Source organism: Anabas testudineus, chromosome 23, assembly GCF_900324465.2.
Source record: "Anabas testudineus chromosome 23, fAnaTes1.2, whole genome shotgun sequence".
Taxonomy (NCBI): domain Eukaryota; kingdom Metazoa; phylum Chordata; class Actinopteri; order Anabantiformes; family Anabantidae; genus Anabas; species Anabas testudineus.
The window spans coordinates 2,493,875-2,520,037 of NC_046631.1; positions in this window are offsets into that span (position 1 = coordinate 2,493,875).

Sequence of the window (26,163 nt, forward strand, 5' to 3'; positions counted from 1 at the left end):
TTCTTACTTACATCAAGCTCATTCATCTCCCCTCTCACTCTTAGCTGGGTTTGACATTTAAATGGGTTTGTATTAAACACTCAGGAAAGGAGACTTTTCTTTTTTTTTTTTTTTTTTTTTGCTCCCTCTTAGCAGCAAATCAGAAATGATGAATGGTGTGGTGGTTTAATGATCTTGTAGTGGAAAGACAAGATGCTGAAGCAGGCACATTACATGCTAACTGCAGAGAGATGAAGATAGACTTTTTGCAAGCAGTCACACAAAAAGCCTCCACCTCAATCAGTGGAGCGATCCGCGGAGAAAAGCCTGATAAGGGAGAAGCCACACTCTACGCCCACATGTAAAACAATCCAAACCCTCCCTCATTATTACATCTGTCTTCATTTTTTTTTTTTTTTCTTATGAACATGTACCAGCAGAAGAATTTGACACATTCGCTTTGGCTCCCTTATGATTTGCCACTCTCAGCTCGATCCCTAGCACACACGCATCCAAGAAATTAGGGGAGTTCATTTACATTTTACAGGGTTCCTTTTGTTTCTGCAAGCCCCGTGTCTTCTATGCTGTTCTCTCTAAGCACATCTACCCCACATCACAGACTCTTATCAAGCCGGGAGCTTCAGTCTCAATTACAGTTACATCTCCATTTGGATCTTGAACTATAGCTGCCTACTTGTGCTTCGCGGCATGTAAAGGTAGAAAAGCCTGAAGACTTTGTGAAGCACTCGTTTTCTCCCACTGCATTTGTGTGTTGCACAATGCAACGTGTCATTATGAAAGTATTAAATCCTCTCAGTGCCCCTGAGGAGTCAGGGTTTGGGATTGTGTTTAGTATTGTTTGTACATGCGTGTTTGTATATGAAATTAGTGTTTGGATTCACTTCTGCTCAGGCAACCAGCTATTTATGCATGTTTGTGTGTGTGTGTGTGTGTGTCGCCCTACTCGCATATGCAGTAGTGGTGTACACTATGTGTGCATGCGTGTCTTAGGGAAGATTTGGCCGCAGCCCCGGCCAGGGAATGTTGCTGACACAAAGGGAAGGCAACCGCTTTTTCTCCTCGTACAACAATCAGCATGGGATCCACCGTACCATCAAAGCAGTGGTGGGTTAGCCTCGGGTAAACCGAACAGGGCCTCTCATGGATCTTGAGGTTTTGAGGGGTTATGCGAGTTCACTGTAGCTTAGCGACGCCACATGTTAACGTTTCGATGTACATTTCAAAGCGTGAGCCGTGCAGTAGGTGCCAGAGGATGCAAACCTTTCAATCAGCGTTGGAACTTGGTGGCTGAAGGCTACATGGAAAGCCACCGATCTTAGTGCATGCTATATAGTCTCACCGCTGTGCAACACATCTATAATTACAGTATTTAATATAACTGCTATATTCTTTCAGTAAAAAGTAAATGGAGGCAGATGGAATAAGAATTGATGGGAAATGGCCTTTTTTATTGAAGCACTCTATGAAGCAGGCAACAGTTCATTCCTCAGTAACATTAGACACAATGAACATTTCAGCCTCAGAGGAAAAATGAGTCTTTATCAGCTACACCAGGGCGATTGACCTCAAATCACATTTGATCATATAATTAATGCATTAGATGAATTGATTTTAAAGCTCTTTATTAATGGCATGAGGGAATTGTTGTGGACAACGTGTCACTGAAGACTCTCACTCATCCAAATGTGTTCTTTCATATTTCTGCACCAACTCATGGCTTTCTTCTCCAGTGTGTGCAGATCATGTTCAGTTCAGATCAGTTCAACGTGTGGCCGGGGAGTTGAACCACCAACCAGTGACCACTGATCCTCATCTGTTAACTACTATTCATTGATAGTGAGATGCGCCTGGATTTGCCTGACTGAGCTCAGCAAGTGACTGATTCATGCTGGACAGTACGAGCACTTTGGAATCGGGCTGCTTGTCACAATGTTGCGGGGAGTATTGGTTTAAAGATTAACTGGCACACACAAGGATTGAAACTGATACAAGAGGCACAAATTCAGCAACATCGATACACAACCGCAAATTCTGCATTGACTCAGGACAAAGTCGATATGGTTGTCAAAAACAGACCAGAAGAGATGAAATGTCAGACTACTGTATACCAGCACACTGTGTGTGTGTGTGTGCAGTAAAAATGCTTATTATTTACTGTAACATAGAGCAGAATTGAAAATGCCAAATTCTGAGGAATGGCAATGACCCAGGACCTCCATCCTCCTTTAGGTTTGTCTGAGTTTACTAAACACCTCCACTGAGAAATTTCTGTTCTCTGTGTACAGTAATATACACTGCTCAAAGAAAATTAAAGTAACACTTTGAAAACACATGTAGAAAAAAAAAATCATGCTTGATATCTATACAGATATGGACTGGGTAATAAGTACTCCCATGTGCTTGTGTTCTCCTAATGAAATGACGCATGGTGTCCTGGGGCATCTCCTCCCAGGTGGTGCAACCTGGTGGCTTTGGATGGACCGAAACATTATGTCCCAGAGGTGTTCTACTGGATTTAGGTCAGGAGAGCGCAGGGGCCAGTCAATGGTATTAAATTCTTCATCCTCCAAGAACTGCCGGCATATTCTAGCCACATGAGTTTGAAGCTTTGCCGTGCACCACGAGGAACCCAGGACACACTGCACCAGTGTGGGTTCTGACAATGATTTTAATGGCACTTGGGGGGCTGTTGTCTAGACCGCAAAGGTGTGTGTGTCTCTCCATGGATAGACCTCCCCAGACCAAACCAGTCATGCTGAACAATGTTGCAGACAGCGCAATGTTTTCCACAGCTTCTTCAGACTCTTTAATGTCTGTCACATGTGCTCAGGGTGAACCCGAGTGCTGCTGGACCTGCCAATTCTATGGTAAATGCCAGTCGAGCTCCATGGTGGGCAGTGAGCACAGGGCCCACTAGAGGACGTCCGGCCCTCAGGCCACCTTCATGAAGTCTGTTACTGAATGTTTGGTCAAAGACATACACACCAGTGGCCAGCTGGAGGTCATTTTCTAGGGCTGTGACAGTGCTCGTCCTGTTCTCTCCTTGCACAAAAGAGCAGATATCAGTCAATTTTTTTTGCTTATTTGCTTAAAAGTCGTGAAAATGGCAACAAAAAAAAGGATTTCTGTGAGGCCCAAGAGCAGCAACATGCATACAGAATGAACTCTAGTTTGTTTATCATTTCTCCTCCAATTTCACTGGTGTTGCTGCTAATGTCCTCTGGGCCTAGATGACAGTGCAAACCCTTTAATCACTGGCTGATGCACACGAATGCACAAACACACATGCACGCTCACTCACACGTATCACACAGCAAAGCATCTCGTCGAATTACTGATTCAGCATAAATAATCTTCCCAGACTCTGTGCTAGTCAGACGATAGTCACTGCAATTAGGCTCCCCTGCTTTGTTAAAGATCGGACTGGCAGCATGCAATCACTGTGGATGCAGGAGAGACGGATCGTGCATTCGCCGTCTGCTGGATTGACTTTGAGTTTTTTTTGTTGGAACCGACATGCACGTCCTCTCGTGAACAAATTGTCATTCACTGATCTGTGGTTAATACGTTCATATGTTGTATAAGTTGCAACAAGACATCATTTATGTGCACACATGGATCCGTGGGATGTTCGACAAATGCAGACTTACATTGATTTTCAAGCACAGTAGCTACAGAATGCAGCCAATTGACCGTATGGATGCCTCTCGTTTTGGTGACTATAATAAGTCAAATTTAGTTTGCTGAAACATAGAAATCTGCTTACACAAGGATGTGGTCCCGGTCTGAGTTTAAAATGCAGCAGGAGCAGTGTGTTTGCTATAAAAAAAAAAGCAGGTAATTGTATGTAACTGTGTGAACAATCACCCAGGCTGTGCAGAATTAAAATCACTGACCAGAGCAGCTAATATTACAAGCACCCCTCTTCTGTGGAGAAATAAATCCACCTCAAATGGGGCTAAACACAGGGAATTTAGGCCTCTTTTTGGAAATCATTCAATAAGAAGCTTTTAATCATTTCAATTCCCACTTGTAACTCTTAATAGTTTTACAACAGCATATGCATCATGTGTCCAAATATGCACAATTAAATTATAAAGATACATTAATATACTGAATGTAAAATAGAAGAGAACCAGGAGGAAAAAAGCATGGTGCCACCATCCCCCCCCCCCCCACTATTGCATCTTCATTGGCATTCATTTGGTTCCTACTGTTTCTGTGCGTGTTTTACAGCAGAGGGAAAAACGAGTGTGCTGTAATGGAAATCGACTCACTCAACAAGTCTGCTTCAACAGCAAAAATCTAAAAAAATAAAACAAAACAAACAAAAAAAAAGTGAGTGATTTCCAAAACCAAACTAAAGACAGAACCACAGAGGCCTGCAGGGCCAAGATCAGCTAAATAATAACCAGCAATGAGCAGCAAGGCATGCTTTTCATGTTACATTAACATTTTTATGTTTACACGGTCTGTGTGACTTGCTGCTCCAGACGATTCATTGGTCACCTGATTGTCAGTCACATTCCTCTCGGGTGCGTGCATAAAAATGCCATCACTGAAATACCTCATATTAGGTTCCAGTCACCGTAACCAACCAAAGCTTGTCGTGGCAATAGGCTTGTGTGTGTGTGTGTGTATTCAGTAACGTCAACCATCCGTGCAAGTGTGTTTGGTCATGCACTGAAAGAAAACTGGAGAGACAGAGAGGAAGAAATGCACTGAAAGAGGGGGAGGAAAGCATTTCTAGCCAGTAGTTAAGGTGCGTTTAGTTTTGGTTTTTGTGGAGGTTTTTGACGCGGTGACAAACAGCACAATATGTAAAACATCTATGATTTTGTGGTTGATGTCCAACACAAGCTCCTAATAAAAGTGCCTGTTTTGATTGAGTGACAGTTCAAACGCCAAATATGTTAAACATACAAGATGCAAAACCTCTTAATTAACATCTGGACATTATTATTTTTTGTTGTTATTGTTGATTGACTAATCCATACGTCTACTAGAGGCCAGCACATCACCAGCGTTTTTTGACTTGAGCTGCTTACACCCCAAATTCAGTGTCTACATTTTCTCCCATGTTTCACGGCTTGATGCCCTGAAGCTGCTAAACAAGTTTTTCTTCCATTACCGTCCTGTCAGCGGGGGATGGCACTGTATCTAAGAAGCAAATATCGCCCTGATATGTTGAACCAGGTCACCATAAACAGTCTGTCTAACCAGGTCAGTGTCCTCACAATACTGTGAGTTGGACATAAAGTAAGTAAAGTATAGGCTAGAGAAGAAACAGGGGTTAAAAAGAAAGGTCTCTATCATCGCTGGAGGTCTGTTCCATTGTTTATTAACTCCCTGACCAAAGAAACATAGCAGCAGGCCCGACTGTTAAGTGCTGGCATGTGCCCACTTGGCAGAGACTTCCTCTACATTAGCCCCCTTCTTCCTCCCTCTGTTTTTTCTTTGTGCTGTCCCTGGTTAATGTGTGGTTTTATATAGTAGTTTAAAGACAAACCACAGTGTGTTAAGAAAGCCGACAGCTCATAATTGCTTCATTATCCATTGTTAGAAGCAATTGCAACAAAAAGAATCAATCGAAAACACTTTTGGTAAAGGAAGGAGAGCAGAGTATGAGTGCACGGTGAGGGGTTTATCTTTGAGGCAGACAAAGGGCATGCAGACAAATGTTAATGCAAAAGTTATTTTATGGTGAGCTTTAATGTTACTGACACTCCAGAAGCCCTATTGAGGTCCTTGAATTACATTAGCATTGTGGTGTTGTGTTACTGAATATTTAACCAAATTAAGACCAGGCTGTACTCAGCTGTGTTGCAGTCATCCACAAACCTCTCATTTCTGGCCACATGCAAAATATCCTTGGATAAGACGCTGACCTAACTACATGCAGCTTCAGTGTAGCTTCAAATTTCATTTGTTCATTTCAAAATTTGTTATTTTGACTGAGCCTAGATAAGTGACAGATTTATTTTTAAGAGGGCTTCACACAAGTGTTTGAATGCTGGAGCCAATCCCAGCTGTCATTGGGTGAGAGGCATGGCATACCTTGGACAGGTCACTAGTCTATCACAGGGCTGACATTTAGACGCAACACGACAACCATTCATACTCACATTGACACCTATGGGCAATTTAGAGTCACCAATTACCCTAACTGCATGTCTATGGAAATTGGGAGGAAGATGGAGGACCGGGGAAGAACCCACTCAGAAACAGGGAGAACATACTGACTCCAATTGAACCCTGGTCTTTTTTGCTATGAGACATCAATTCCAAGTCCAGTTCCACCACTGTGACTCCCAAAATGAGCCTCATTGCCTCAATATCCTGCATTGCCAACATCTTCCCACAGCCACAATCATTGATGCCTGTGTAATATCCTGAGCTATATTCCAGTAGCCATTGCATCTAGAAAGATTTTTTAAATGTCATGTTTTTACATCTTTTAGCAGCAAAAAAAAAAAAAAAAATAGCATTGATGCCAGCCACGATTTGTCGTGATGAGCACTGGCAAAAAGAAGAATATTTTTCTTTTAGATGTTAACATAGCTACAACAACCATAGAAACCAGTACATAGTCATTACCTACTGTACAGCCTGGGGATACAGCGTAATGGGCTGTGCCATCATTGGAAAGTAGATGACGTTCCACTTGTTGTAGAAAGTATATGTGGATCACCGTTTAGGAAACCCCCTTATTTTAAAATTGGAGAATGGCTAAGTGTCCTGGAAAAGTGCATCTGCACTATGTAATTGCAGTGTTTATGCATCTTTCTATTGCCAACGATGGAGAACATCTGACCAGACATTTGTCTGGACACTTCTCCTCATCATGACTCATCATCATGTGGATCTGTGGCACATAATTCACTGTTCTACTTCCAGTTCTCCTTGATTTCTACCCTCCACCCCTCTATCTCTTTATACTCTGTAAGACGGATATTATATTCATTAGTATTGATTTGTATGTGCACCCTAGGAGCTTAGGTTATTTTGCAAAAAGGTGGATGGATTGTGCAGCAGCGTAGCTTCAAGGCCAAGTTGGTGTGCTAAACATGCTGTAAAGAATTTGATCACTGACCCTGCATGTCTTGTCAGGGACTTTGCTTGTTCTTTAACCTCTTATCGAACGCAGTGGCAGAACAACATGGTTGGCGCGTCTTTGATGCATAATGTATTAAAGTCAGACTGTTATTCAGGTTAGCTGTAGCTTTCTTGTCCATCTTTCATGTACTTTTTAATTTTTCATTTATGGCATTTAGCTGATGCTCTTATCTGGAGAGAGAGTGAGCTGGTGGGGGTTCAGTTAATTACTAAGGCTGCTCATGAATACAGCCTGTTGCTGCTATCAGATCTTTGACCTTTTAGTTGTGTGATGGTCTCCGTCCCCTTTATCCTTTATCCTGGTGCTCATTCAGACGGGAATTTGTGAGTGATCTTCCTCTCAATGGGCCATTTCTTTATACTTTGTGCCACTATACCGCCTAATCAGATGAAGCTAGAAGCATAACGGGCGAGTTTTTCAAAAAGAAACTAGGGTGTCCTTTCCAGTCAGCAATGAAATGGCAAAACCTACTGTTGGATTTGGTTCCAGTAGCTGATTTCATTATGAATGCTGGGGAAATGTGCAGATTCATTGAGCTTCCTTTATCAGAAAACAATGAACAAAGCAGTTCGGGAGCTGGTTTTTAGTTGGCACTGAATAGCACTTTCGCCTGTCGACAGTAGCAGATTATTGTAGCTGTCGCATTGATTGTGTATGGAAATTGTACTCTCTGCAGCAAGCTGCTGAATATACCAGGCCTCGCACTGAAAACAGAACTGTGGGTCTACTCTATTGACAAAGTTTCTTTATTATTATAGTTTATTTAAATTCAGTAAAAAGCTGTCGAACCGCAGCCTGAAAATCTTGGGTCTTGTCTTGCCAGCGTCATTCTCAATAGATGCAGTAGTTTTGGCACCTACTATACTAATGATTTAGACATTATCTAGTTATTTTAACTAGAACCTAAGAAGAAATGTAAATGTTTTGCTTTAGCTTGTCCTTTAGCCCTAGTAGTGACATGTTCACTTCTTTCTCATTTATTCATTGGCTCCACTCGCCCACGCCACTGTACATCCTTGCTGATTAGCCGTGGCCCTCATCTGGCAAAGACTCCCAGTAAGGCAATTTGTCCTGACCTCAGGTCCGTAGCCATGTTTGCCCAGCCACAGTGTGAGTCGGCATGTTCGGCTGAGCACCATATGTGACAGGATGTTTGTAATGGTGGGTGCAATGCTCTCGTCAGCTAACTACGGACACTGTTTATGCGGCAGCCCTGTCATTTGGATGCATGTAAGGGATACTTGGCATCGAGGGGTGGAGAGACGTGTTTCCGTACACTCATCCCACTCTTTTTTTTCTTTTTTTCCACATTGGAAAACCATGGACAGCCGCCATCTTTTCATAGCAGCCGGTCCAACCTAAGGCCTCAAGATCAGAGTGGTCCAAAGTGGAAGCTTTGCTCCAAGTCCACTCCTCTCATGGGGCATCGTGAAGTGCCAGAGAGAGATTCAAACAGGTACTGTTCCACCGACAGAGACCTGAGTGCCTCGCCTTAATGGCTACATGTGTTTTTGTTGCATAAAAGTGGGCCCCATGTGTATTAGAGCTGACTGTTTCAATGTGTGCTCGCTTCCCCTGAAGTGCGTCAAAGCTGTAGGAAACGTAAAGCTTCTGCAGCTAATGTGTACTGATTTTCCAATGAAACGTGAGTAATGATGACATTATCACCTGTCAGTCACAGCGATGTCGCGGCTCATACTGTGGTTTTTACAGCTCTGCGTGCTGTAGAGTGATTGAACCTTTCTCTCTTTTATAGTCCTGGAAACACCTGCCACATCAAACCGTCAGTTTGTGAGCTGTTGTTATGTATGTTGGCCAACAAGGCATTATGGATTCACAGGAAATATAGAAGTATAGAATATAGAAGTGTGTGTTGTTGGGGTTTTAAAACCTTGGAATTGGTGTGTTGTCCCATGAGTGTGTTGCATGTGTGTTTGTAGTGTTTTATATTGTTCTCTAAACTACAGTAGTTTTAATTATGCAACATGCTGTTTTGCAAATGAAGATCTGTTCAGTTTTGATTAGTACATACATTTGAAAGACGTTATATGATGTTTTCTGTGATTTTCTTTTTTGAAAGTAAGAAAAAAACAAAATCTTGCAAGGTCATTAGCGTCATCTTGTGAATGGAGAAAACAAGTTTGCTTTAATAGAAAGCTGTGTTCTAAACTTGGACATTGAGGCCGTAATGGAAGATTATTTTTTGGAAAGTATAGGCTGCGTTGATTTTCACTCAATATTGAACTTCAATTCAATTCAAATATATTTTTATAGCGCCAAATCACAACAGAGGTCATCTTCAGGCACTTTACTTGTTTAATGTTTAAGACCTTACAATATACGACTATATACAGAATTACGGTATATAGAAAACTCAACAACCCCACTTGAGCAAGCATTAGGTGACAGTGGAGAGAAAAAAGCAGAACCAGGCTCAGGGTGGGCGGCCATCTGCCTCGATAGTTGGAGTGAGTGGAAAGAGGAGAGAGAAAAGAGCAGCAGGCAACAAAAAACAATAACAACAAGTGATATCTGCATATGCTGGTCTCTGCTGCTTTGATGCATTCTTTTGTCTAATCTACCTCAAGCAAGTCACTCTTTAATTCTTCACTATACAGTGCATGTCTATAGTAAATATCTCACTCTGTTCCACTTATCAGCATAGTTTTATTAAAAAATTGTGTCCACTCCATTACATGGAATGATATTTGAAGCTGGCGGTGCAACCTATACACCTAGAGTAAAACATTAGTCAATGTTAGCAACTAGTTGGTGCATATAGCAGAGCATTTAGAAACTAAAGGACCAGATCATTGTTGCACAAGTAGTGTTTGACAAAGACTAATGGATTTGAATCCATTATGTGTTCAGCAATACTCCAAATTAATGTTAATGGTGCTCTGTGTCTGCTGTGAATAGACTACAGTCAGCTAACATGATTGCCATATCAAATTTTTAAAGCAATAATATGCCAGTGTTGTCTTTACAGCTTCTTGAGTTAAATCAATTAATACAGTAGCTTTAACAGAATTTTTATTAAGCAATTTGGAAAAAGTTGAACATATTTTTATTACTAGGCCTTTTAATGTACAAGTCTGTTGAATTAGAGATTTCCATGTCTAGCATAGCTCAGTGGGCTGGGTGACTCTAGCGAACTCTATTCAATTATCTTTCCATTCCTCCCACAGGGAAAAAAAAGACATACAGTTACTGCACAGTAAGACGCTTTGGACACCGGCATCCACCACATGGCACAGGGGAGCTGTGCGTGGCCAGTCTCTGATCAGTCTTGCTGCAGGCCACATTCTTTGCAGCTCATTAATATACGACTGTTGACAGGAGAGGGGAAAAAAAAGTCTATCAGCAAATCCAAGGCCACATGACAAGGCATTGTCTCCCACCCCTTCCTCTTGATTTATTATCTGTACGTCTTAGTGCAGTGTCCTGGTGCCTTTTATATTCCAAACATCTGCTAACTTTAACCTTGAGATCTGTGTGGAAAGCAACAAGTACATTTTCACACCTGGCAAAGAGGAAGTTGTGGATTTACCGAGTCATAAAATGGTAATGAGGAAAAGAAGCGAGAGAAAAAGCGTTCGGTGCTCTGTAGCCCTGAGGTAAGATTTTGTAAGTCTGGAGGTTGCTATGAGACGCAGTGATGTAATTGCTGCAAGTGTGTAATTTGTAATGAGAGTGACATCTTTATCTCTTTGGACTGGTGTGTTAGAGAAGAAAAAACTGTGACATGCTGTGAGTGGCATGAAGAGCACAAACCAATGAGAGATGGGATACTGTAATTATACAGTGTTTCTGTACATTTCAGGATGTTTTCTTTATATAGTACAGTTTAATATATCAAATCAGTCTTTCTAAAAGAAAATACATACGGAGTGCATTAACTTGAACTAGACAGAAGTATAAATAGCGTGCAGATGTTTTTAATCAGCTTCACGCTGAGGTAAACACAACTGCCAAGCAAAGGAAGCGATCTTGTGATTGGTGACCTCATGCTTTTCCAGAGGTCCACGTGTCTGATACAGCCACCAAGTGTCGTATGCTTCAAGATTCAAACGATCCTGGAACCAAAGTGATGTTAAATAGGAATAGTTAGACATTATGTGCAACCTGTACTTCAGAGTTACAGTAGTTTCTAACTTTACCTCACAGTCTTAGTGTTTACTGTTTTTTTACACTGCAACGAGCTGCTTTAGGTTCCAACTAATGCAAGTAACACATTTCCTACTGCTACTTCACATTCACGTTGGAGGTGCAAATATATTTATTGGGAAGCAGTAACAGGAAATGAAATGCCTCTATCACAAAGGTTTAGTCTGTGTTGATTATTCAAGAATATGTGAACAAAACAAGACACGAGCATCATTAACTGATAGAATATGGGCCAGATATCAGAAGCAGTTACTCCTGGGTTTAATGAACTTCTTTAAATCTTAAACCTGAAGCATTTAGAGTTAGATTGTTGTGGAATATCCAAAATGTGTGGTGAGTTTGTTTTAGATTAATGTGTGCAATGAATAACTGCTGACTTGTACGCTTTCCAGTACTGTAATTATGATTATCATTTTAGCCATAATCTTGCAGCCTTAGTGCTTTTCATTGATAGAAAAAAAAAACAAAAACGGCTGGGATGAGTGAGCCAGTGAGTGCGGTGCAGCCCGGCGGTATCACGGTCTGCAGACGCTGGAGCTTCAGCGTGCAGGATGACATCACAGTAGCAGAGCCTGTTACGCCGTCATGCCCCAGACATGTCATGGGATTATGAGTAATGCGAATCACTTTTCAATGATACTGTGCGCCAGCACACCAGCCGTAAGCATTAATTCCCTGTAATTGCATTAAGTGTGATTTGCATTACAAAAAAAACAAAAACCAGAATTTATTGCTTTAGCAATGATACATTTCTTCATGGGCCATTATATACAGATTAATTTCCCTGCACAGCCACTTTTAGACATTATACTATTAGTATTTGTAGCTGCAATCACCTAATTTCTTCCAGCGTATACCCGTGGGAAATTTATCTCAACCATTTTAGTATCTATCACATCACAATGTGGGTTGAAACATAAAGTTCCACACATCTTTTACACATTAACATCATCTTTGTCAAAGCGTGCTGCAGCACTATGTGTCAAATGCAGCATTTTGTCTACAAAATAGCACTGTCACACTTCTCCTAATTGGAAAAAAAACGTGCCTGCACCATTCTTTATTCAAGCTGTATTACCACTATCAGTTATATGCATGCCAATCTGGAAATGCGAGTCATTGCATAGCTGCCATCAAAAGCAAACTTGATCGAGGTGTTCTCTGCTGCATTTCCTTTATTCTCTCATATTTTTCCAAGGACGTTTACAGTCCTTTGTGGGCTTTCCATTAAACATATTACCGCTGTCCGTGGCCACAGAGGAGCTTTTAATGGATTTCTCAGCACGTCTCTGCTGGGATTGGAGTCTTGTGTGTCGTTGGTAATGCACCACAAGAGCCTGGACACTGAAATCAAATCCACTGATCAAAGTGAAACATTTAGTTATACAATTAGAAGATGTTATCTTTTAACCGTGTCCTACAGTGTCTGTACTGTATGTTTGACTCCTGGTGTTAAGTTTCAAGGAGTCATAAGTGATTTTTTTTCCCTTACATCTGATTCCTGGAAGTACAAGGCAAAAGAGTACTTTTTTTTTATTGCCATATCGGCCTCCTGAAGATGCATACAGCCACACACAGACACACACATGCACGCGAGGATCTGTGTGCTGCTTGCCAAGAGCCTTGAAGTCTGGCCAGTGCCTGCTAATAATGCCAGTCTGTTGTGTATATGTGAGCACATTTGTGTCTGCAAACGCAAATGTTTGATGAAGTATGTGCAGTATAGGTGTGCTTAGCTTGGCTTTCATATAGCACATCACAGCTACGGTATACGTGTAATTATGATGATATGTGCGAGCACATGTACAGGTGTGCCCTGTCCTCCCATAGGGATGAGAGGGCAGCTCTCCAAAGTGTGATAACTCGCTCAAGGCTGTGACTTTGGACAAGGACGCCTATCCAGCCATTGAAGTAAGCTCATTTATCATAACACATGCGTGACTGCAGCAGATAGGCGACCACGCATACAGACAGACAGGCAGACAGACGGACATACAGATTGATGAACATGAGCTGATGAGAAGACATGTCATGCCTGCAGTGAGCAGAGATGCCTATTTGTGGATCTGACACGTGCATGTTGTCCCAGAGCTACTGGCCCCCGCTGAAGAATTAGGCAGAAGACTGTCTCAGATGCTGGCTGAGGCATTGCTAAGTTTAGACACAAATAAGATAATTGTTCTATTCTTTAAATGTGTTTGTAGATGCTGTATTTCCTCCTGTTTAGGGACCAATTAGATATTTAGTTTCTTTGGATGTAGTACAAGATTAGATTGAAGCACAGTTTGTATAATTTTTGGAAGAAAGCTCAAGGAAAGACAACTATTCGTAGAATGAAGAAACCCCATTTTTCATAAGAAGCCATTAAAACAAGCCAGTCAAGCATGGACAATGAATTGAAGACGGGTTTCAGAAATGTGACAGATCACTTTCAACATCCCAGCGTTCTTCTTTGGAAGGCAAATGGGTCTGTCCCATGTTTGCGAGGCTTGGAAGACATACAGGAAAGCAACCGATTATTAAATCTGTCGGCTCGGGCTTGGAGAACATTCTCTGATCCTGTTTCACTCTGGAGATTGATGTGTGCAGAGCGAGAGCTCTCTTACACTGCTGGCAAGATTTACAGATTTTTTGCGGTAATAAAAAACATCTTCAGAATGGTTTGCCCTTTATTATGCACACTACCGAGCCAATCAGCAAGACTGTAGGTTGCACTAATAAATGTCAGAGCTTGAAATTAGGTTTTGGACACGCCTCTGCTCTGTATGACAGGACTTATGTAAAAAGGTCATACTCACAAGGCCAGGTACAAGCAATCAAATCAGAATTTCAGCTGAATAATTGCAAAGTTTGGAAGATATTCCTGGCAAGAACCAAAAGCAGCAGTGTTTTGGATGAGTGTAGGTCCAGCATCTTTCCTCTCATGTCCAGCACTGTCTTAGTCTGATGCTAAATCAGTTGGCCAGGTTCTTGGGAAGGAAGGGAGACAGTTTGGACAGAAGAGCTGTAGCAGAATCACCATGGTTACTGCCAATCTCCATAATCTTCTCGGTTCTTCTTTTTTCTCACTGTTTCGTCTCTCTCTCTCTGCCCGTTTGTCTGACTCTTTCTCCCCATGCTCAGTGAGTGTGACGTCTGGAGCTCATCAAGCGTTGCGGATGATTTACGCCACTGACACGTTGCCGCTGACGAATAGCCACATTACTGCCAGACGTGTCATGCAAGATGAACGGTGACAGTGTCAGTTATCTGATAAGGTTTGGATGTTGTGGGGTGTGGAGAGGTGGGAATTGTCTTTCAGAGTGAATGGGTGTGATGTGTGTCAAGGTTGGAGGTTGCATGTGTAGTTAGGGTGTTGCAGCTAGTGCAAAAAATAGGGGCTAAATTAGGAACGAGGCCTGTCATCTCATTCACAGCAGACTCCCAGTTCAGCACTGGTTAGGCTTTTTAATATCAGTAATTTGATATGAAAACAGTGGGAGGGATGTCACACTGCTGACAGGCAGAATTTCTTCATCATGCCACCATCGGGGCATGTCTAAATAACCTGCTTGGATGGTGCCATTAACCCTCTTCTAGTCACTGAGAGTTTGCATTACAGTGCAGCTGTCTCTATATGATGAATGTGAACAATCATTTATTTGCTATCAAAAGAAAATCTAGGCCACAACCATCCAATTAGAGCGGTGGGTATGGGATTTGATGTAGCATAATATTGACTGAAACAGCCACAATGGATTCAATTTTCTATCTGAATTTGGGAAATCAAGTCACAGCCAAAACGCTCGCAAACTAAATTCGAAACAGTCTCCTGAACTGAATCACGCTATGCAAATGTGTCAGTGTTTATCCTAAGAGGGTGATTAAACCGTATAACTTGAATGCAAATAAGCTTTGCTGAAAATTGGTGGGTTTTTTTGGTGGTTGCTTCATGCAGAGACCAGATCTTTCCTCTGCCATTATCAGCAGTGACACAGAGTTCAGCTACACAACAGAAAAACGTTGGGAGAGTAAGTATCTTGCTTTAAGAGCCATCAGCTGTGCTTGTATTTCCTCTCAGAGGGGCTTAAACCTGCACCTTGCTCTGATGGATGCTAACTGTCACCGCCACGCCACTCTGCTGCCCTCTGTTTCCACTTTCAAATCACAGGACTCTTTGTGCTAGACACTCCTCTGGTGACTGTCTTGACCCGAGGTGCCCTGAGCACATGGGTCCTATCACACAGTTGGGTGTTCATTTATGATACACCTTCAAGGACAGCACTCGCAGGGTCAGAGGTCATTGATCGCATGTGTGAAGCGGGAGGGTGAAGGGCTCATCCCCCTCTCTGTAGGGTACTAACATGGACTGCTGATGAGTGTGACTGGAATTAGCATTGATCCTACTCTTTCATGTGCTCGGATGTATTTACGGGCTTCATATTGGTCTCAGCCAGCCCTGACAGACTGACACGAAGGGGGGGAGTAAAGTCAGAAGGCAGATGGAGGACTTTTGGCTATAAAAGAATCATTTGGAAGAAACTACTATGCAACATGGCTGACTGGCTGATGTCATTTTGTTGGCCATGGACAGCTTTCAACTTGTGTTTCTTTTGTTCAGCTTTATGTACATTTTACTGCCCTGTTAATCAGTGGGGCTGAGTGTTTTGTGGGATGTCTTAGCCCCTGCACAGTACTTAATAATTGCACTTGGAAAGTCAAAGCGAGTACTGTCACAACCTAGCCAATAAGGATTAAAATGGTTAGATGCAAAAGGGATAAGAGTGTTAGGAAGATAGATGAACCTTATTTTAACAGTTTGTTCAATGAATGACTGGTTTGTGTTGGTGGATTTTGTCTGCCTCAGTGACTCCCTCTTGTAAAAATCAGCCTGATGCCCCGCCAGACTCACAATGAGATTGGATTCTTCTCCAAACAAACAGCTCAGATAAGACGGAGGTCCTGAAACGCTTCCCTCAACAGATAGACTCAGTTTGTTCATGGTCGAGGAAATGTGGGATAAAGGAAAGATAAGGGAGAGTGAGAGTAGGCTTTGTTTCAACATGTTTTCAGCATCTGGACTTCTTATTGTAACAAATAGTAAGAGTAGTTAGTAAAATGAGCAACATTGCTTTTTCTGGCACACGGTATGAGCTTAGAAGAATGCATTGTGTGCCACTGATTGATGCCCATTTGCACACAGAAAATCTCCTTTATAGACAAGAAAACCATTGGCTGTGTGACAAACGTCCTTGTTTTTTCCTTGTGATGCAGTCTGAACTGTTGATTGTTCGATAGAGTGACAAAAATCCTCTTTTGCCTCGCACAGCCCTACATGTGCTGTCGAGGCTTGGCTCCGTCCCACAATATTTTGGTCAGAGTCCCTTTCGAATCACTGTGAGTGGAACTGGAGTAGTGCCAGGAAACGTCAATACTACACAGGCACATTCATAGATTGGTCTCATTGCAGTCAAAGTATCTGGAAAACCGTTGATTACAGTAGCTTCACGTCCACCACACCCCTGCATCTGTGCACAGATGACTATCAAAATGTAAAAAAAAAAAACAGAAGCAGCTGAAAAAGGGGGTAAAAGCTGTCAAATAGTTTCTCTGTGTTTGGCCCGTTTCTCTGTGTGTGCATGTCGGCTTAAACAGATTATGCTGGAGCCCAAAGGGAGACAAAGTGTTGTGGATAAGCTGACTTTTGTAGATTACATTTACATTTTATGGATGTAGCTGTGGCTTTTACTTGCTGTGCTGTTCTGAATGATGGGGGTTTGGTATCTCTCTTGAGGACACAAGGCTGTTGGGGAACAAACATTGGCCACTGTAGACATCCAACTGGTAACTGTACCAACAAAGCACATATTGTCATGCATTACAAAATTGCAGACACAAGTGCAAGGAGGTAAAGCTAAAAAGAATTTTTACACTAATCAGATAGATCTAAAACCAGTCTTACAAGACAACAAGACGTGAGTAAAATCCAAAGAAGACAAGAGCTGGAAGCTGGCAGGGAGTGTGAAGACATGGGTAGTGCAAACAGACCACCTGACAACGTGTGAATGTGGTACACAGGTATTCAAGGTGTGGACTGGCTGATTGTCAAACGTCTTGGTTTTAACATAAAGTTGTTCTTTAAAGTTTTCCAAGTTTTGATCCTTTATGGTTAAAACTTGATTTTCTTGCAATGGGATAGGGCGATGAAAGAACAGTTGTATTACACATGGATTCATTGAAAGAACAGAATTTTTTAGTCCAACTTGGTGTTAACATACAAAACACATATACTTGCACCTGCAGTTGACTGAATTCTCAATTGTTTGTCCCTTCTGTCTCTTTTAACAGCTCACGTCAGGAGACAACTTGATTGGACCAATAACTGTAGTTTATCCAACACGCATGCAAATTTTCACCCTCAGCTCCGGACAGCCTATATGTCTAGAACAGAGATGTGAAGACGTTCTATCTTTGCCCTTGTTATATAGGCTCTTTAAAGTTTGACACTCACCATACAGCCATGCATTTTCTAAAATGGAGCGCTAATTGGATTGTCATATTTTCACACAGGGGAATACAAGCGAGCGAGAAAAGAGCTTCACACAGTGGCCTTGTTTGACTCCCTTTTTTCTCCTCCTCAATCCCCTTGTTGGACCAATGAGATTTTTTTTCCATGTGACCAGCCAGAGCTTAAGTCCTAATCTCTTCTGTAGTACATGAAAAGAGACCGGCTATCTCTCCTTTGGTTTTCTTCCCTTCAGTTCCTAGAAGATCAATTCGCTCCCTCATCCTAACACCAAACAGCCTTCTGCTTCACACTGTTGGAGGAAGTTACTGTTGCATCTTGCCACGGTGCCATAAGTCATCTTTCACAGCTGCCAGAAGCACTGTATATTCACACCACTGCCCTTCTCACACAAACACACACACACCTGCACATAGATGAATATACAGTGGAAGGTCAGGTCAGCAAAGCAAGTGCAAAATAGAGAGGGGTGCTGCCATGATAATAAACATCAGGGTCCTCGGGGATGTGGACCAGGAGTGTGTAAATGCACTGTTCAAGGGACAAGAGAGGACTAAAAGTGGCTGCACAGTTAAGATGTTGTATTTGCTGTAGACGTCTTTATGGGCCTGAATTTTTGGATGAAATCCAAAGGAGAATTATGGACATCCCACTGGGACACTGCATACATAAATGAAATCCCCAAAGTAATTACATTTGACTAAAAACACAGTTGAGCAAGAATGATGTGCAGCCAGTTAATAAATAGCTGTCATTTTGCTCTGTGTGTTAGCCCTTATAGTCTTGTCCCTTCATTGTCCCTCCTTGCTGAAGGACTTCTATTGAAAATACAGCCAAATTTTAAATTGCGGTCTTGTCTGTATCATTATTGAGATGAAAATGACCGGGTCTCGCACTCCCAATCAAGGTACACTGATGATTCCTTTTTTTAAAATTAGTGTAGAGTATTTTAAATGCCCCCCTTCAGTTGATGACCAAGATGTTGAGTGGGCTTGGAGCTCACTGGAGTTCTCACCACACATTGTGCCTTTACCTTTCGAGGATTCTAACATATTCCCTCACAGCAGGAGCAGCAGCAGCCCTGTAGGTGGGAGTGCGCTGAGGAGACATACTAAACATAGCCAGTGTGATTCTGTGTCAGCGAAAGGAGTCGGGGTAAGCTGGACTTGACAGTGACTGCAGGAGGAGGTCCATGGGGCGGTGGGTGCACAACAATGTAGCGATTACAAGGTCTGGAGTTTGGGAAGGCGGGGGGGTGTTAGGCCTGCCTCTCCATAGGGCCTATTATCAGATAAGAACATGTCTGTTTCAGGCGCTGGGAGATTAGGTTTAGGACACACCACTCAGCTGAAGTGTGCTCAAGCACAGTACCAAATGTTCTTCAGTGTCCGTGTCAGAGTCTCATTGTTTTGACCCTGACCTCTGGTTTCTATGGGGAATGATACAAGTAGTTGATCACTAGTAAATGGATCAACTAGAAAGAAAACTTCTCTAACGGCTGTTTGAGAAGAATCTGTTACAGCGACAGCACGTACTTTTAAAATTAAGGTTTCAGACACATTTGGTGATGCTGAGAGCACAGGATCCGCACAAACCAGTATCCTATCTAACCAATGCCCTCAACAAACTTCAAAATGACTTGATCTGAATGTGAAAGAGTTAGTAGCTTGATGCAAAACAGAACACATAGTTAAATCATTAAAAAGACATTTTAACAGCAGAGGCCCGTGGGACTGGATCATTACATGTGCAAATGAAGGAAAGCTCATTTCAGCAGGCACAAATGAGTCCCAGCTCTTCCTTTAAGTTTAGGGCACACTTCGGTGCAGTGAAAGCCAGACCTCACTGTCACTGTGCTGCATTTCACACACTCTTAAGGATGTCTTACTGTATTGGGATTGTGTGCATAGCAACGGCTGGGAAAAACACAGTAAAATTAATCTCTCAATGACGTTTATGCATAATGTGTTAGCTCGTGAAAAATTGCACTCGTTCAAACATGGCTACCTCTGCTGAATGAGAAAAAAACCTCTGTACCAGCTGATTTAGTCCTGTGTTTGTATCATTGTGTGAATGTCTTATAATATATCTTTAAATATGGCTTTATTATCAGTGATAAATCAGGTGGACATGCTGTATCGACACAGCAGTGTGGGACAGACAGTGGTTCTGTAATGTCCACAGGCCACAGACATGGGTTCTGGTGCCGCACACAGACCTAATCAATGTGCTCATGGCTCCCTGCCTGCTGACTAATGAACAGCTAATGCTCCCCTGTCCTGCTGTTCTGAAAAGTACCCACTTGCCACAGCGATGATTACATTCTCCATATTGCATGAGGCAGGATGTAAATAAATCTGCTCCACCCCTTTTTGCACTTAGGAATAATATTTTTCTCTCTCAGTCTTGATGCTTTGACTGAGGCTGTGTGTGTCGTTCTGTGCTCAGTACAGCAGGAGTTGGTGTTGGTAACAGGGCTCATGTCTTCCACGGGGATCTAAAATGGACACACCGAGTACGAGTCTTTATGTTCAATTCCTTGAGACAAGCTCTTTTGGCTGTTTTGACATGTCAGTGCTGTGTTTCCACCACTGTTTTCTACTTGTTTCAGCATCGCTGCAAACTGACTCAGCGCAGCATCAGCGCACCGGTTCGAAATGTCTTCGCCTCTGAATAAACATATACAACTGCATTGCTTATACAGTGGGCTAATTAGCTAATTGTTTAACCCCATGCAATTCCGACTGGTGTACTCAGCAGTTCCAGTCGCTCATTATCTCTGCCTTTGTGCCTTTTCCCCCTCTTTCTATAATCCACATTTCCATGTCACTGCCAGCGCTATGATAATTGCAGAGCGAGATAATTGTTTACATACTGCAGGACACATGAACAGACAATAGAGCAGGGCTTGGAGCCTGTGTCACACAGGAAAAAAAGGCATTTTCTTGTGGAAGCCTGGTCCTCGGGCGACCTCAGAGGAAAGCAAAGAGTTCATGAGGCTGCACAGCTTATTGGATTGATGACAGATGATTCATTAATGGCTGCAGCATGTCATCTTTGTTTCTCTCTATCTCTGTGTGTGCTCTGGCTTTATGTAACAGTGGCGGCCCCAGACGATGTAGGGAAACGTACAGGGTTCGCTTTCTGAGCAAATTGGCACACAGTGCTTTTCTGTGTGTGTAGCAGGGTTTGTCATGTCTGCTGCGATTCAAAGAGAATTCTGGATGTCTGGCATAATAGGAGAGTAACAAGCTTTTTTTTTTGCTGATGGGACAAAATGAGGATCACAGATTGCTTTTGATTTTGAAGCTAAATCATCTGATTTCAGCTGGTTTGGTATCGTCTCTAACAAAATACTACTTGATATCAAATACTAGCAGGTACCTTTCTATCTTCTCTTCTGTGAAATTCTACAATTACTGTTACTAATACTTCAATGTACTAACTGATGTGGAGAATGTGATGTGTGTTAGAGCACTCGCTGTCATTTGTGTCATTTGATAAATTACCCAGAATTAATGCAGTGAATGAGGAGAATTGCTTTTGTGGCACTCCTTAACTACACTTTTTTTTTTAAAGAAGAAGAAGAAAGAAAGGACATGAGTGAGAAACAATAGTGTGCACATCCACATTGCGTGCAAACTTTTTTCACCCAACATTTCATTCACTTCCTCAGGACTCTGCTCAGCCAAATATTTAAATTGCAGCTTAAATCACAATGTTAATTTGAAAGTACACAAGAAATTCCATATCATTTCTACTGTAGGTCTTAGCACACGTGTGAAACAAACCTTATCCCTCAGTGTTGTTGGCACCTGTAGATTAGTGGAATAGTGTGAAACTGGCAGGAACCAGTTTAGATGTTCACACTGAATGAGACTCCTAACTCTTTAACAGTAGTGTTGATGTATTCATCTATTGTTCTGTGAAAACTGTTCAGTTTTCAGAAAGGAAAATAATCTTTCAAGCATAAAAACAGCTGATTCAAAGTTGTCGTCCTTTTTCTGCAACACAAAGGATGCTGTAAATGGAATATTCAACCTTAATAATGCACACTCTGTGTACGGACTGTATTCTGCAGTCACTTGTTGTGCTAATTAAAACCTCTATGCAGGCCAACATGAATGATTGTGCTGCCCACTTCATGGTAATAACCTACTAATTCAAATAGCAGCACACTGAGTGTTTATTAGTGTGTGATCATGTTTTGCCCGCATGCATAACCAAACCTGAGGATGGATCAGTATGAATTTGGGCAAATTAGGCTCAAGACAGTGTGTGTGTGTGCGCTCATGGGATCATGGGATTCCTAAATGGTGTTGCCATAGCAACAGTGCTCTCCCCTCTCTGCAGGTGATTATTCTGTGGTGGTCCGCCCGGCTGTGGCCTACCTGTGGTGGAGGGTTCAGTAGGGAGAGTGAGTGCTGTCTGTAGTCATTCATTCTTCCATTAACCTTTGTTTAGAGAGGGTGGTCCAGTGAGAATGAGAAGCTCTCTTCTGCACACAGCAATAGAAGCAGAGATAATGCATACTAAATAAATGAAAACAAGGCAATACATTTACATTTACATTTACATTTACATTTAGTCATTTAGCAGACGCTTTTATCCAAAGCGACTTACAAGTGAGGAACAAGGCAAGCAAACAAAATCTAAGTCAAGAAGAAACAACATCAAAGCAAAGTGCTATCAAAAAAGTGTTACTGTTTCAAGAGATGTTAGAAAGAAAGGGTAGAATTTTTTTTTTTTTTTTTTTTTTTTTTAAGTGCAAAGAATATAAGAAGTTTTTTTTTTTTTTTTTTTTAAGTGCAAAGAATATAAGAAGTTGATATAGGGCTATAAAAGTATAAAATGAGGCATTAGACAGCCACATAAAAGTACAAGCAGAGATTATATGTGTCAATTAAAGAGTTATACTTAGTCAAATGAAGTCATTTGAAATTCACCTCCAGCTGGTCTACAACGTTTAAAGCTGATTAGTTTCAATCAATCAACGTGTAATCAGAGCCTGTTCTGTGCTGAAGGTGAAGCTCACCTTTCCTCACACCACTGGGAGGCCTCCTTTTGTTTTTATTGACCTGACAGTGTCTATGGATTAGTCTGTTCATTTGACTTTGGATCAGAGCCACAGCTGATAAATTACTTATCAGTGAGGACATTTAAAGAACCAGGTTTGGACTTGACTGGAGGAAGTGTACAAGACACCTGCAATACTCCATGCAGCGTGGAGGTATTAGGCTGCCAGTGGCTGTCGGGAGCAACTGAGTGATTGGCTTTGGTTCCTCATAAACAACACTGTAGATTGGCCCAGTTTCTGATTGCAGACCAGTGGGACTGCCAGCAGGAGTGAATACATTTCCGTCATTCCATTGGACGTCTTACCTCTCTGGGTTCAATCCAGAATATGTGTATGAACAACAAGCTGTAAGTGCTAAGGGAGACTGTGGAAATCAATTTGTGCTCAGTGTTTGTCTCCTCACTATCCAGATACACAACAAAGTCCTGCATAACAATTAAAAAGCATCATAGCGTACCCGAGACTTGCGTCAAAGAGGAACAAATGTCCAGATGGCCTCTGATGAACTGATTAGAGTATGAGTCATGCTTGTAAACCGCTACTTGTCTGGTTGGCAGCACCTTCAGGCTGTCACCGTCATTTAGCTGCTAAATGTCAGCCAAAGTAGACATATTGCTCCTCTTTGCTCACTACTGTTGTAACTGGGACAGAAAAGTTACATCAGTTACTTTAACTTTAGGCTGTGTAGAACTGTTATTAACTGTTATCTTTATGATTGAGTTATTTTTGTCAAACTATATTTATATTAGGCCCAAAACCCATGAATCACTTGCAACTATTTAAAATCCGAGTTTCAGCACTTTCAATACTTTTCTACATAAACTTATCCTGAGTGCCTTTTTGATTTATTTTACATTTCGCAGGTCATTTTTTAAACACCATCCAGTCAAACTCCGTACAGTACATAAGCTGTGTATACAGCGAATCAAAGCTCCTGGTTTTCCTAAGTCAGCTAATTTCCCAGTCCATCCATCAGACAGGTGGGAAATAGCTAAATTAGATGTTTCTCAGCTATTTCTCTTGAGGCTGAAGTGCAGGAGATTTCTCCAGTAAGCACACAGTGTAAAGTAGGACTTAGGTTGTGGTTACATCTGTACTGTCATGTTACTAACACTGTGCTCCCAGGCAGTGTATTTAAAGTTCACTTGCTGCCTTTAGGAGTTGTCAAGAGATTCTGCTCATGGATATCCATTCATCACGTCTGCCATGTCTGTCACCGCCTGTTTGTTAGTGTGGCTCTCTGCATCCTGTATGGGGAAACTCAGCTGCTTGCACTCTCTCAGTGCACCAAAGACTCATCCATCACAGGCCTCTTTAGGTGATCTTTTCAAAGAGAGAAGGAAATGGTAAACTTCATTTAATGCTTAATGTAATTCTAGTACATCAGCCAGGTAGGTTTTCTTTAGCCTTAAAAATCAACAAGGAGCACATCCTGACTGTAGAGGCAATGCCATCAGTGTCATAGGACTGAAACAAGTTCCACAATCAATTTTTCATCCTTATTGAATCCTATTATATATATATATATATATATATATATATATATATATATATATATATATATATACCCCTTAATAATTAATAATTATGCTATAATTAATTAATAATATACTTTTCCAAAAAGGAGGGAACATGTGGACAACCTTAAAGTGTTTACGTGTTGCTAAAAAGTGACAAACTTAGACTAAAGGTTGTTAAAATGGGAAAGTCCCGGTTAGGATTTAATGTAAATGTTATGCTGAATCCCACCAGAGAACTACATAAAATGATGTGTGACTGTAAAGAAAGCCCCAAGTAGTGAGTGTTGTGGAGTAAAATTGCCCCAAACTCTTTGACTTCAGTGAGAGCAGCTACTTCAATATGCTCTGCAGCGGACTTGAGTTTCCATCTGGGACTGCATCAGTTCTCAGTGTGTGAAGTCAAGAGTTCACACTGCTCCACTAGTTTAGTCTCTTGACCAATAACGGTAACAATCTCTCGTCACCTGCCCATCAAAGACGCTCTCTTCCTCCCTCTCTTCTCCGTGTAATGCACTGTCTGGCTGAGCGATGACGGCTCCCCGCCTTCTAATGGGTCGCTCTCCTGCCAACATCCCGGAACGATTGACTTCATCACTTGGCACGCCTTCATGTGACTTCTCTTATTCCCACTCGTGGTCAGCTCTGAAACCGACCACATCTCTGAAGCTTTGAACTTTTATTTTTGACATTTTTGTTGTTGTTTTTTTCCCACTCATCCACTGGGACTTAGCTTGGAAATAAGACCAGAAACCAATTTAGAGAGGCCAGAAAGAACGACTCTGTCAGCACGTCTAGGTTTGAGTGCTAACTTACTGTAGGCAGAAACAGGACAGTACTTGCATGTCTGCTTCGAGTCACTAATAATTAGTTAGCACTCTTGCAAATTTTTGTATAAGCACATTGTTCAGGACAAATGGAAGAAGGATCTGTTTGAATCATTGTCTCAGCTGAGTGCTTGGGACTGTAATTCTTGCACGTTCAGAGGCGGCGAAGCCCTTCCCGCCTTTGACTTGCTTTGTGAGAAGTTCAATAGGCTCCATATTTCTTCCTGTACCTTTGCCTCAGAACAAACACTTCAGAGAGGAAGCTGGAAATTAATGGTTCCTTCCATTTTACATGCTGTTGACATTAGGCTGGGATTGTCAGGAAGGAACTGTCTGAATTGTTTCGCCTGTTTGCCAGTTTTATTGTCACTGATTAAAAGTCAGAGTTTAGATATGGAAGGCTTCTGTCTGAATTTAGAGCCAGCTGAAAGCTCTTTTTTTTTTTTTTTTTTTTTGCTCGGCTCCCTTTTACTGCAGCACTTGGGTTTATTTGGAGCAGCTGTGCTTATCGCTGTAATCAGCTTGTAAACCCGGGATGGAGATGCCTCGGCTGCTTTTGTGAGACGAGGAGGCTGATTTACTGACAAACGTCAGAACACCTTTAGCAATTATTGTGTGTTATTTAATCAAAACACATACAGTAAATGTATACAGCTTCACATTTTGAGTATGCACAGAGATGTGGACTGTTTGCATTTGTGCCGTGTGTGTCTAGCAGCTCTTGCACATTTTACAGTTTATTGTTGTGTTTGACAGTAAACGTTGGATGGCCAGTTTTATTCTGTACAGAGCTCAAAGTAGGACTTAATAAATAGTAATGTTTTAAAGCTATGATGTCTATGACTCTAACTAGGATATATTGAAACAGGATGTTTTCATGCAGTCTTGTTCTATCAGCATAAAGAACATATTGCAGCTTATTAATGGTCAAACATATCCTCTTCTTAGAAACC